Here is a 14,353-nt window from a genome sequence, read left to right on the forward strand (position 1 = left end):
GCATTGATTGTGTGGATAGTCAGTGGCTTTTCCCCAGTGCTGAAATAGCTAACATGAGAGGGCACAGTTTTAAGGTGCTTGGAAGTAATACAGAGGAGATATCAGGGGTAAGTTTTTTACGCAGAGAGCGGTGAGTGCGTGGAATGGGCTTCTGGCAACTGGTGGAGGTGGATACGATAGGGTCTTTTAAGAGACTACTGGATAGGTACGTGAAGCTTAGAAAAATAGAGGGCTATGGGTAACCCTAGGTAATTTCTAAAATGAGTACATGTTTGACACAGCATTGTGAACAGTTAGATGCTCTTTATAAAGGATGTGAAGTCTTTGGGGAAGGAGCAGAAGAGGTTTACCATGATGCTACCTGGTTTAGAGGGCTAGACAAACTTGGGTTTTCTCTGGAGTGCCAGAGGCTGAGGGAGATCTGGTTGAGGTTTATAAGATTATGAGAGATATAGATAGAATAGACAGGGAGTATTTGTTTCCCAGGATAGGATATGATAGGCTCTTTTAAGAGACTTTTGGATAGGTCAATGGAGCTTAGAAAAATAGAGGGCTATAGGTAAGCCTAGTAATTTCTAAGGTAGGGACGTGTTTGGCACAACTTTGTGGGCCAAAGTGCCTGTAGGTTTTCTGTTTCTATGAATGTCTAACACCAGAGGGCATACATTGAAGGTGAGCAGAGGGGTTGGTTCATGGGGGATGTGAGGAGTAAGTTTTTTATTCAGAGTGTCTTGGATGACTGGAATGCACTGCCTGGTGTGGTGGTAGAGGCAAGTACATCAGAGGCTTTTAAGAGACGTTTGGATAGACACATGGATGTGAGGAAGATGGAGGGATATGGTGTAGGGAGGAGGGATGTGTGTTTGGGTATTTTTGATTTGCCTTATAGCTGGTTGGGCACAATATTGTGGGTTGAATGGCCTGTTCCTGTTTTATGTTCTAAATTCAAACTCTAAATTTGTGTCTACTAAGTTATGTACAAGTGTTTTAAGCATTTTTAAGTGGGGTGGGTGCTGATCTCTGGTGGGGGTGGAGGGTGAGCTGAAAATCCAAATAGTCTCTAGCAGGGAAGAAAGAAAACCTTGATGCAAAAATAAATATTGAAAGCAGAGGTTGATGGATTCTTGATATAGTCAGGACATGAAGGGATATGGGGAGAAAGTAAGAGATTGGGGCTGAGAGGGAAAACGGATCAGCCATAATAAAATCGTGGAGCAGACTCAATGGGCCAAATGGCCTAATTCTGCTCATATAATATGGTTTATGAATTAAGGCTATTTTTTATAGTTGGCAATGTGGATATCCTACAACTATCTACAAAATGGTGCTGGACATTTGGTGCTAAATGGGGTGCTTTGCCCACTTGTTCGCCTTGCGGGTCAGTTTTACAGTTGCTCTGTATTGGGGTGTTTGCTTTCTGAATACATTATCATAGTTAACAGGATCTGTCTTTGCAGATTGCTTTGAAAAACCTGTTTTTAAAGTGTGATCTGTACCCGTGAAGCCAACATGTACTAGAGAGAGCTCCTTTGGAAAATGAACATTCACTTTGTGGAATGGGGCCTTGTAGAGAAATCCAGCTCCAAGCACACCCAACATTTCTAGCACTCTATTTTCTGTGATATCCATATCCTAATTGATTTGGGAACTTCGCCCTCTACCAATGTTAGGAAGGGGTAGAATAACAAACTAAACCAATCCCAGTGCCCATACTGGGTTAGTCAATCTCACTTGTTGACCTCCACTCAAGTGGTGTCCTTGGTTATCTTTGGCCGATCCTGTTCTCCCCAAATTCTACTGCTTGCCTACTCCAAGGGTAATTCAGAAGCCTCAGTTGGTCAGGGTTGTCCATGGATATTGTGTCCTAGCTGTCTAGATATGCAAGCCAGGGCAGTACAATATAGAGAGCAAGTTGTTGCCCCTGTAGCAAGCTCCCCCTCTCCATGAACCAAAGGAACGGCTGAGACCAATACAGTTAGGCACCAGCAGTGAGGTAGGAGTTGCCAGTTACCGTTGAATTCAGCGTAAGTGACTCCAGCTCTTTGATTTCTTTCCATTGGGTTCACTCCCAAGGAGTTCCCTGTGAGTGGGTATAGCTGCAAGACAACAGATGTTTGAAATCAGAGTTTTCCTTATCCTAAGTGAACTGCTATCCACAGTTGTTGAGCTCCATCTGCCTGAAGCAACGAGCTTCAATAGAAATGGTTCAGCTTGGCTTGATAGTTAAGCCACACATGAAGGCCAGGAACAGTACTTTGTTGTCAGAGGCTATTTGAGGTGCACACCATTGGGAGCATTTATAGGTAGTGTGAGTTCATCCCAAACCACCCCCGGCTATAACAAACTTAAGGGACCTAGGGGTAATTGATGGTCTGTTAAACTAACCAACTGTCCCATCTTTGGGATCTGGGAGGAAACCACAGCATTCAGAAAATCCCACCTGGTCATACGGAGATCCTGACAGCATCTGAGGCCAAGGTTGAAACTACCATAGGGCAACAAATCTACTCTGTAAGCCACTGTAGCGTCCATCTGCCTGGTGTGGTCCTGAGGAACTAATTTCACTGATGGACTTTCCAGCAAGCTGCCTTTACAGTAGAGACCTACATCTCTGCATTTCTTCAGAGCCAACATCAGCCTCTGGATTTACAGCATTTTCTGCCCAAGAGAGAATGATGCCGTGTGGGCCTGCAGGAAGGGGAGGTGGTGGATGGGAGGAAGGTGGGGTTGGGGTGGACCAGGGGCTGGATTCACTTTGTTGAGTGACCAAATATTTATTGGGCAACATTAATCCCCAGCCAACTGTACAGATTTTTATTCTGGACTAATGCTGCTTTGTGAAGGGGCTGCGTAATGTGAGTCTGGAAAATATTTCAGCAGTAACCTTCTGTTCTGCCAAGACCAAATTCTTGTGGTGATTGAAAACGGCTGCTTAATAGTTTTGTTTCATTTTAAATATTTATCCTTTTTCATATGATACACAAGGCCACAAGGAAAGTGCCAGCCTTTAATACTTCTGACAAGCTGAAATATTTGGACTTCCCAGTTTGGAAATTCTTCAGTGGAAGGTCTGACGCCTCCTACCGTGGAGATGTTAGTGATGGAGTTCATAATCCAGCATGACGGACATGTAGAGAGCAGACTGTGGAGGCATTGTTACCTTCAGAATCATTGGCATACGTTGTGAAATCAGTGTTACGTGGCAGCCGTACATTGCAATACATAATAAAAACAGTGAATATATATATATATACATATTCACTGTTTTTATTATGTATTGCAATGTACGGCTGCCAACTATGTATATACATATATATATATATATAGGTATCCACTTGTCTCAAAGGACAATGGGTGATTATGATCGTCATCACACGCCTGGGCAGAAGGTATGGAGATCCTGAGATACCCAGTCATCCAGATTCCCCTCTCGGCCTCACCGGTGTAGACCAAAGGGAAGTTTATGAAGCAATACGTTTGGCACCAGCATGGCCGCAGGAGCTGCTGGAAGGATGTTCGGTGACGTCCAGCCGCCTTAGGGGCTCCACTCTGGATTTGTTGTCCGGGTTTACTCCCGTAGCCTTCGTCTCTCCCGATGCTGCCCACAAGGCCGTGCAGCTAGTTCCCCATAACTGGGGATCTGGTCCATGAGCACCAGAGCCCGTCCACACACCAGAGGGCCTGCGTGCAAGGTGTGCAGGGGCCAGACCTCCTCCCCGTCCTCTGTCCAAAAGGAGTTCAGTTTCCGTGTGTTGCCAGCGAGGAGGCACTACATGAGGCTGCGTGCTGGCAGGGAGAGGTGTGCATATTCAGCTCTTCTTTTCGCAAGACTGCTAGCCAGTGGTGGAAGCTGAAAGAGCAACAAGCGCTACCCAGTACACTACCATTACAACAACCATATTGACACTGAGTATATACTGTATATGTAGAATATAGATATATACATATAGATCGACGTAAGTCTACATAAACGTAGACATATAGATAAACAATGTCAAAGCCCCCACAAGCAGCAGCAAAGTATCAGCCCCCCCCCAACTACTCACACCAGCAGAAACACTGACCCCACCCTCCCACACACGCAGGCAACAGCAAAAACCACCCTCATTTCCCCCCCCCCCAGATAAAACAGCCTTTGATCCCTCAAAGCTCCTTTCCACAACCCAGCACCTGGGTAACTTTCTCCATCGAGGGAGAGAGAGGTCACTGTCCGGCAACAACGAGAGCGGACACCAACTTCCCACTGTTCTGATGTTCCAGTCTTTCGCAGAATTGAGACGCTGACTCCATTCCGCCACAAAGGTCAGACCTCCCGGTGGCTGCCCGTTTCCATTCGACTTGCCATTCCCATTCCAACAAGTCTGTCCATGGCCTCCTTTAGGAAAAAGTGAAATGAGTAGCTTGGTAATCATGCAAAAAGAGAAAACAGTGAGGTGGTGTTCACGGGTTCAATGTCCATTCAGAAATCTGATGGCGGAGGGGAAGAAGCTGTTCCTGAATCGTTGAGTGTGTGCCTTCAGGCTCCTGTACCTCCTCCCTGATGGCAGAGAGGGAGAAGCTGTTCCTGAATCGTTGAGTGTGTGCCTTCAGGCTCCTGTACCTCCTCCCTGATGGCAGAGAGGGAGAAGCTGTTCCTGAATCACTGAGTGTGTGTCTTCAGGCTCCTGTACCTCCTTCCTGATGGCAGAGGGGAAGAAGCTGTTCCTGAATCGCTGAGTGTGTGTCTTCAGGCTCCTGTGCCTCCTCCCTGATGGCAGAGGGGAAGAAGCTGTTCCTGAATCATTGAGTGTGTGCCTTCAGGCTCCTGTGCCTCCTCCCTGATGGTAGCAATGAGAAGAGGGCATGTCCTGGGTGATGGGGTCCTAAGTGAGGATCAATTCTGGATACTACGGAGGCTAGTGCCAATGATGGAGCTGACTGTGTTTACAACTCTGCAGCTTAATTTGATCTTGTGCGGTCCCCTATCCCCCCCCCCCCATTCTGCAGCTAGTCAGAATGCTCCCCACCTGTAGAAATCTGCAAGCGCAGAGTGCAGCCACCTAGCTCAGCTCAAACCCTGCGGTTTGTGTTTAAAAGTATCGTATCTTTTAACCCAAAAAATCACAGGAAAGTGTATATTTTTTATACACTGATACAAGGATGGGGAAGATCTTGAAAGTTTTGTGCAGACAGTCTCCAGCTCTTAGGAGTGCACGTTGTCACTTACGAACGGGGTGGGGGGGAGGGTAATAGAAGCTTCCAGTGCAACATATGCAAAATGCTGGAGGAACTCGGCATACGGGCTCCATCTACTGAGGGGAATAGTTTTGGGCTGAGGCCTTTCATCAGCACTGGAAAGGAAGGGCAGGGGAGGGGCAGGAGTACAAACTGGCAGGTGACAGGTGAGTCATGGTGAGGGGGAAGGTGGGTGGGGATGAAGTAAGAAGCTGGGAGATGACAGGTGGAAGAGATAAAAACCTGAAGGAAGAAAGCCATTGGAGAGGAGGGGGGACTGTAGGAGAAAGGGATGGAGGAGTGGCAGAAGGGGGGCAGGTGAGGGAAGGGAAGTGTTGAGAGGGAGTTAGAATGGGGAATAGAATAAGGGAGGAGGAGATGGCAAAATTACTGGAATTTCATACTATCAGGTTGGGGGCTAACCAGATGGAATATGAGGCATTGCCCATCCAACATGAGTCTGACCTCATCATGGCATTAGAGGAGGACATGTCAGAATGGGAATGTCAATCCAAATTGAAGTAGGTGGCCATGGGAAAACCTGCCTTTTGCAGCAAAGTGGAGAAAGTTTTCAGCATCGCTATTCCATGGAAGATTATAACATTGGAACAGCGAGTTGCTAGCATCTGCTGTCTCCCTCCATGGGCACTGAAGTGCTTGGTTATGGATCATAGTTTTGAAGGTTCTCTTTGGGGGCTTCTGCTAGAGCTTGCATGGTGGATCGGGGTGGGGGGGGGTTGGTGCTTCTGCTGGCGAGGTGAGGGGGAGGGGTGTTTTGGGGCTTCGATGTCTTTTCTCATTTTATGGGGTTTTGTGGTGAACTACATATACCTGTCTGGACACGCACCCCCCCCCCCCCCCGCTGACTGCTCCTGTGGCTCCTCCCACGGACCCCAGTACAAAGGCGATTGGGGACTCCGCCCCGGCCTCAGTCTCCAGGATGCAGTATGGTGGTCAATTGCTGCTTGTTCTTTCTTCCAGCCAATAAAAGCCTATATCTCGCCTCACGTCTCAGAGAGTTATTGATGGTGCATCAGGTTTCTTGTTCTGTGGATGTCTGTGAAGAGTACGAGTTTCCGGTTGTATACTGTATGCATTCTCTGATATTAAGAGGCATTTGAAGGAAGTTTTCCATCAGCTGGTGTTTCTCCTGAAATGGACCTTTTTCAAAGTTGAGTTTAAGTACAAGAATGGGTGTACACATATGCAATTTTAAAAGACACTAACTTACAGCAACATCCCAGACACTTGGCATCACATACACAACATTCACAATAAATAAACAAAATGACAGTCTATTGTACTGCAAAGATAAATACAGTACAAAAATCATTCCTCATCTCCTGAGGGTCTGTAATGACTGGGACAGTGAAAGGGAGGATTAGATCTCATGACCTCAACTGCAGTAATGTCTGCTCATTTACCCTAGAATGCTAGCTGGATGTTTGGAGTTTCAGAGAACAGTACTCTTGGATCTGCACTGTAACTGGAAAATTTCATATACTCACGTTCTCAGCACCTTTATCCTCTGTTTCTGGCAGATAGCAAACTCAAAAATCTCTAGCCCACCCCCACCGCTCACGGGGATAGAATTCCCCTTAGCCTTACCTGCTGCCCAACGAAACTCTGTGTCCAGCACATCATTCCCTGTATAATAGGATCCTATCACTAAGCACATCTCCCCTCGTCCTATGCATTGTGCTTTACGTGACCCCCTTGTTCTCTTCTCCCTCTCCACTGGCCCCCCTCCTGACCCGTATCACTGCAAGTGGGGCAGGTGCCACTCCTGCCCCTTCACCTGCGGGTCTGTCGAGATCATCAGCTCTATCCGGCGTAATCTGTGTCAGTGAGATCTGACGTAGATTGGGGCTGCTTCATCGAGCTGCTTTGCTCCATCTGCTGCAAAAGGTGGGATTTCCTGGTGCAATCCGTTTCAAAGTTGCTTCCCATTCCCATTGCAACATGTCTGTCCCAAGCCTCCTCTTCTCCCATGATGAGGCCACACTCGGAGGAGGAGCAGATCCTCATTCCATCTGGGTAGCCTCCAACCTGACATTAACATCTGGTAATTTCTCTTTCCACCACCACCCCACCCCCCCCTTCTTCTCTTTTTCTCTGGCTCCCTTCTAACCCCTCGTCTGCCAATACCTCCCTCTGGTTCCCTTCTCTTCCCCTTTCTCCCTTGGTCAACTGACCATAAAATATAGGAGCAGAATTAGGCTATTTGGCCCATTGAGTCTCCTCCACCATCTCTTCATGGCAGGTCCATTTCCCTCAGTCCCAATCTCCTGCCTTCTCCCCATAACCCTCCTGCCCTGACCACTCAATAACCTGTCAATTTCTGCCTTAAGTACGCCCAATTACTTGGATTCCACAACATATTCCACAGATTCATCACCCTCTTGTTAAAGAAATTCCTCCTCATCTCTATTCTAAGAGGATGTCCCTCTAGTCTGAGGCTATGTCCCCATAGGAAACATCCTCTCCACGTCCACTCTATTGAGGCCTTTCAATATTCAATAGATTTCAACTAGTGGAGTGGTGCCGCAGCAACAACCTGGCACTCAATGTCAGTAAGACGAAAGAGCTGATTGTGGACTTCAGGAAGGGTGAGATGACGGAGCACATACCAATCTTCATAGAGGGATCAGAAGTGGAGAGACTGAGCAGTTTCAAGTTCCTGAGTGTCAAGATCTCTGAGGATCTAACCTGTTCCCAACATATTGATACAGTTATAAAGACGGCAACTATACTTCATTAGGAGTTTGAAGAGATTTGCTATGTCAACAAATACACTGTGGAGAGGCTCACGGTCTGGTATGGAGGGGCTACTGCACAGGACTGAAAGAAGCTGCAGAAGGTTGTAAATCTAGTCAGCTCCATCTTGGGCACTAGCCTACAAAGTACCCAGGACATCTTCAAGGAGTGGTGTCTCGGGAAGGCAGTGTCCATTATTAAGGACCTCCAGCACCAAGGGCATGCCCTTTCCTCACTGATTCCATCAGGTAGGAGGTACAGGAGCCTGAAGACACACACTCAGTGATTCAGGAACCGCTTCTTCCCCTCTGCCATCTGATTCCTAAATGGACCCTTAAACACTACCTCACTTTTTTAATGTATATTATTTGCTTTTCAATGATTTTAATCTGTTCAAAATACATATAGTTTCATTATTATTATTTTATTTTGGATTTTTTCCTTCTATATTATGTATTGCATTGAACTGCTGCTGCTAAGTTAACAAATTTCATGACACATGTCGGTGATAATAAACCTGAACTGATTCTAAGTCTTTCAATCCCAAAATAATTTTCATGAACCTTCTTTGAATCCTCTCCAATATCGGCACATCCTTTCTTAGACAAAATACCTAGAACTGCTCAGCATTCTCCAAGTGGGGCTTCGCCAGTGCTTGATAAAAGCCTCAACGTTATATCCTTGCTTTTATAGAAACATAGAAAACCTACAGCACAATACAGGCCCTTCAGACCACGAAATTGTGCCAAACATGTCCCTACCTTAGAAATAACTAGGCTTACCCATAGCCCTCTATTTTACTAAGCTCCATGTACCCATCTAAAAGCCTCTTAAAAGACCCTATCGTATCCACCTCCACAACCATTGCCAACAGCCCATTCCACGCACTCACCACTCTCTGAGTAAAAAATTTACCCCTGACATCTCCTCTGTACCTACTCCCCAGCACCTTAAACCTGCGTCCTCTTGTGGCAACCATTTCAGCCCTGGGAAAAAGCCTCTGACTGTCCACATGATCATTGCCTCTCATCATCTTGTACACCTCTATCAGGTCACCTCTCATCCTCCTTCACTCCAAGGAGAAAAGGCCCAGTTCACTCAACCTATTCTCATAAGGCATGCTCCCCAGTCCAGGCAACATCCTTGTATGTCTCCTCTGCACCCTTTCTATGGCTTCCACATCCTTCCTGTAGTGAGGCAACCAGAAATGAGCGCGGTACTCCAAGTGGGGTCTGACCAGGGTCCTATATAGCTGTAACATTACCTCTCGGCTCCTAAATTCAATTCCATGATTGATAAAGGCCAATGCACCATACGCCTAACCACAGAGTCAACCTGCGCAGCTGCTTTGAGTGTCCTATGGACTTGAACCCCAAGATCCCTCTGATCCTCCACACTGGCAAGAGTCTTACCATTAATACTATATTCTGCCATCATATTTGACATAATAAAATGAACCACTTCACACTTACCTGGATTGAACTCCATCTGCCACTTCTCAGCCCAGTTTTGAATCTTATCAATGTCCTGCTGTAACCTTTGACAGCCCTCCACACTATCTACAACACCTCCAACCTTTGTGTCATCAGCAAACTTACTAACCCATCCCTCCACTTCCTCATCCAGGTCATTTATAAAAATCACGAAGAGTAAGGGTCCCAGAACAGATCCCTGAGGCACTCCACTGGTCACTGCCCCCATGCAGAATATGACCCGTCTACAACCACTCTTTGCCTTCTGTGACCAAGCCAGTTCTGGATCCACAAAGCAATGTCCCCTTGGATCCCATGCCTCCTTACTTTCTCAATAAGCTTTGCATGGGGTACCTTATCAAATGCCTTGATAAAATCCATTTACACTACACCTCCTGCTCTTCCTTCATCATGTGTTTAGTCCCATCCTCAAAAAATTCAATCAGGCTCATAACAAAGCCATGCTGACTACTCCTGATCATATTATACTTCTCCAAATGTTCATAAATCCTGCCTCTCAGGATCTTCTCCATCAACTTACCAACCACTGAGGTAAGACTCACTGGTCTATAATTTCCTGGGCTATCTCTACTCCCTTTCTTGAATAAAGGAACAACATCCGCAACTGTCCAATCCTCTGGAACCTCTCCCATTCCCATTGATGATACAAAGATCATCGCCAGAGGCTCAGCAATCTCCTCCCTTGCCTCCCACAGTAGCCTGGGGTACATTTCATCTGGTCCCGGCAACTTATCCAACTTGCTGCTTTCCAAAAGCTCCAGCACATCCTCTTTCTTAATTTCTACATGCTCAAGCTTTTCAGTCTGCTACAAGTCATCACTACAATCACTAAGATCCTTTTCCATAGTGAATACTGAAGTAAAGTATTTACTCTGCTATTTCTTCCAGTTCCATACAGACTTCCCCACTGTCACACTGGATAGGTCCTATTCTTCCACATCTTATCCTTTTGCTCTTCACATTCTTGTAGAACACTTTGGGGTTTTCATTAATCCTGCCCACCGAGGCCTTCTCATGGCCCCTTCTGGCTCTCCTAATTTCCTTCTTAAGCTTCTTCCTATTAGCCTTATAATCTTCTAGATCTCTAACATTACCGAGCTCTCTGTACCTTCTGTAAGCTTTTCTTACATTCTGGTCCTCTTGAAATGAATGCTAACTTCACATTTGCCTTCCTCACCACCAACTCAACCTACACTCGAGGGAAACCCACACGAGGACTCCCAAGTTCCTTTGCACCTCAGAATTTTGAATTCGCCCTCCTATCAGACTCCTTTACCTCTTCCACCAGTCACCTCCCCTCTTACCTACCAGCTTGTATTCCTTCCCCTCCCACCTTATTCCGGCCTCTGCCTCCTTCCTTTCCAGTCCTAATGAGGGGTATCTGTTCCCTCTATTGATGCTGCCTGACTTAGAGTTTCTCCAGCTTTTGTGTGTGCTGGCAATCATAAAACAGATCTCTTATTCAAATGAGATTTCTTATCCAACTGCATTTAAACATTTAAACATTTGGTTTGATTTTTGTATAGTCTCACAGAGGCAGATTACTGGGTTGCCACAGGGTGTCAGAGTTCAAATCCGGAGCATCCTGTAAGTAAGATTGTAGGTTCTCCCCATGTGCACGTGGGCTTTCTTCCACCGTCCAGAGACGCACGGGTTAGTTGGCTAATTGGTCATTGTCCCGTGATTAGGCTCAGGTTCAATAGTGGCTTGCTGGGTGACGTGGCTCAGACGTGGCCTGTTCTACACTATACCTCTAAGTAAGATAAAATTACTATTTCAAGGAGCTTATGCCTCTGATCTTTGTTTCATTACCCCTTTGTCCTTTCTAGTTTAACCTGGGCTGGAGTGGTAAAATTTAGCTCACGAAAAGGAATGGGGTGTCAGTGTGAGTCAACCATTAGTCCTGTGCAATTTGATTCTCCAAACAGTTGGGTATCTTGGATTTCAAACACCATCCTCCCACTCCATGTTACACAGGGACACGTCCACCCTCCACGTGGTGGTGTGCCCCCACTGTGAAACTGACAAAGACATAATCACCAGTAGAGTACCCTCTTACAGAGTAGCAGACTAGTGCACAATACTATCTGTGCCAGTGCTGTTCACACACTGGGTATATTAGCACAGGAGTAATAGTAACTTCATCAGAGATCATCGCCTTATCGTGGTGGAGAGGCTTGTGAGATCCTGGGAGCGAGTCTGTCTGATGCTTAGCTCCTGGTAAGGTCAAGGGCAGCTTCCATACAAAGAGTGATCCAGCTAAGGCCACACAGTGGAGCTGGCGGAAGATGCTGACACATCACAATGGCTGTGAAAGGTCCCCAGTCGTCTTGCCACTGGACCCTGACCTGTGAAGACTGACCGCCTCCCCAGGTTAAACAAAGTCACACACTGGCATCCTCGGTTAACAGAATCCATCCTAGTATCCTGGATTAAGTTCTGTGGTGGTCAGCAAGTGGCAAAGAGTACAACTTCTATTGTCATTGCTCAAGGCAACCAGATTCCAGTCTGTGCAGGATTGTGAGGCCTGGAAGCCCCTTGGAGAATGAGGATCTCAGATTGGCCTCCACAGCCACCTGTGGACCCAGCAACAGACAAGCCCTTAGGAAAACATCATACTCCATTCGAATGAGCACACCATTACTATTGCAGATTACAGCACTAACACTGGTGATCTGAACACAATTCCGATCACTCCATGGCAACTCAGGCACTTAAACTCTGTTAACTAAATACACGGGAATAAAACTGTAGTGTAGTGGTTAGCACAATGCTTTACAATACCAGTGACCCAGGTCAAATTCCCACCACCGCCTATAGTTTATACGTTTTCCCCATGACCACATGGGATTCCTCCCACAGCCCAAAGGCATTACCAGTTGGTAGTTCTAATTGGTCATTTTAAACTGTCCCATTGGAAATTACTCGGAAGGCGTGTTGCTCAGGTGGTTTACGATCGGGTTGAGTTGTTCTCCGATCGTGGCAGTTTACTTGCAAATGTTTTGTCAATATACGAGGAGACATCAGTGCACTGATGATGTCTCTTTGTATGGTGATGAAATGCTTGCAAATGGATTGTGAAGATTGTAGAACAGCTCAACCCAACCAGATTGTCCTGCGTTGAGGCCAGTGCTGAACTGGTGGGTTGCTGGGTGGTGCGGTTCAAAAAGCTGGAAGGGCTTATACTTATCACTGTCTCTCTAAACGAACAAATAAAATGCTTATTTCAGCAACTGTTACAATTTGATTCAGAGAAATGCCTTTGTCACGGCAACAGGGCTGGTGTTAGTCTCCGTGTCTGGCTGGGACACCTTCTGTATCCACAGTAACAATCACGTTTACACCAATCCAGGGCTTCCCAACCTCGGGTCCACAGACCCCTTGGTTAATAGTAGGGATCCATAGCATGAAAAGCGGTTGGGGACTGTTGCACTAATCCCACCTTATTCTTCCTGTTACCGACAACTCCTTCCACCCTTCTCACAATTCTACTATGTCCCAGATGACTCCCCTTCAGCTCCCAAAACCTGCCAAAAACCACAAGATCTAGGGGCAGAATTAGGCCATTTGGCCCATTGAGTCTACTCCACCATTTCACCATGGCTGATCCATTTCCCTCTCAGCCCGTCTCCTGCCTTCTCCCCATAACCTTTCACACCCTGACTAATCGAGAACCTATCAACCTTTGACTTAAAAGCACTCAATGTCTTGGTTCCACAGTCCTCTGGCAATGAATTCCATAGATTCACCACACTCTGGTTAAAGAAGCTCCTCCATATCTCTGTTCTAAATGGACATCCCTTTATACTGAGGCTGTGTTCTCTGGTCCTACACTACCCCCACCACGGGAAACATTTTTTCCATTTCCATTCTTTCAAGACCTTTCAACATTTGATAGGTTTCAATGAAATCTCCCCACATTCTTCTGAATTCCAGTGAGTACAGGTTCAGAGTCTTCAATCGCTGAGGATAAGCCTTTCACTCCCAGAATCATTCTCATGAACCCTCTCCAAAGCCAGTACATCCTTTATTATATGAGGCCCAAAACTGCTCACAATACTCCAGGTGAAGCCTCAGCAGTGCCTTATACAGCCTCAGCTTTAGATCTGTGGCCAAACATTTTAATTCCGATTCCCACTCCTTTCTGACGTGCCAATCCATGGTCTCCTCTAGTGCAAAGTTGAGGCCACCCTCAGGGTGGAGGAGCAACTACTTGTAAGTACCCTCCAACTAAATGGTATGAGTATTGATTTCTCCCTCCAAAGTACAAATTTCCTTCCACCCCTTCCTCTACTGCTCACTCTGACCTTCTCATCTGCCTAGAACTTCCCTCAGGTCCACTCTTCTCTCCTATCAGATTCTTTCTTTTCAAGTCCTTGACCTTTCCCACGCACCTGGCTTCACCTACCACCTTCCAGTCGGCCTCTTTCCCCTCCGCCCTTCCCTCTCAGTCCTGAAGAAGAGTCTCGGCCCGAAATGTTGACTGTTCATTCATTTCCTTAGATGCTGCCTGACTGCCGAGATCCCCCAGCATTTTGTGTGTCTTGCTTTTGTATTTTAGTTCTCTTGAAATGAATGCTAATGTGGCATTTGCCTTCCTCACCGCTGATTTAACCTGCAGGTTAACCTTTAGGAAATCTGCGCGAGTATTCCTAAATCCCTTCACAGGGGTTAAAGGGTAACTGAGAGTGGCAATTAAACACACAGTATTAGAACGCAGGAGGACACCGCAGAACCCATGCAGTCCCAGGGAGCATGCAGACTCCACACAAACAGGACTCCAGGTGTGGGTCATTGGAGCTGTCCCCTCTGATTATGTCAGTCTTTGAGATAGTGCCCAAGGTCAAGGTTCAACACTGACATGACCACAATGGCCTGGAGAGCTATGT

This window comes from Hypanus sabinus, chromosome 11 (assembly GCF_030144855.1).
Source record: "Hypanus sabinus isolate sHypSab1 chromosome 11, sHypSab1.hap1, whole genome shotgun sequence".
Lineage (NCBI taxonomy): Eukaryota > Metazoa > Chordata > Chondrichthyes > Myliobatiformes > Dasyatidae > Hypanus > Hypanus sabinus.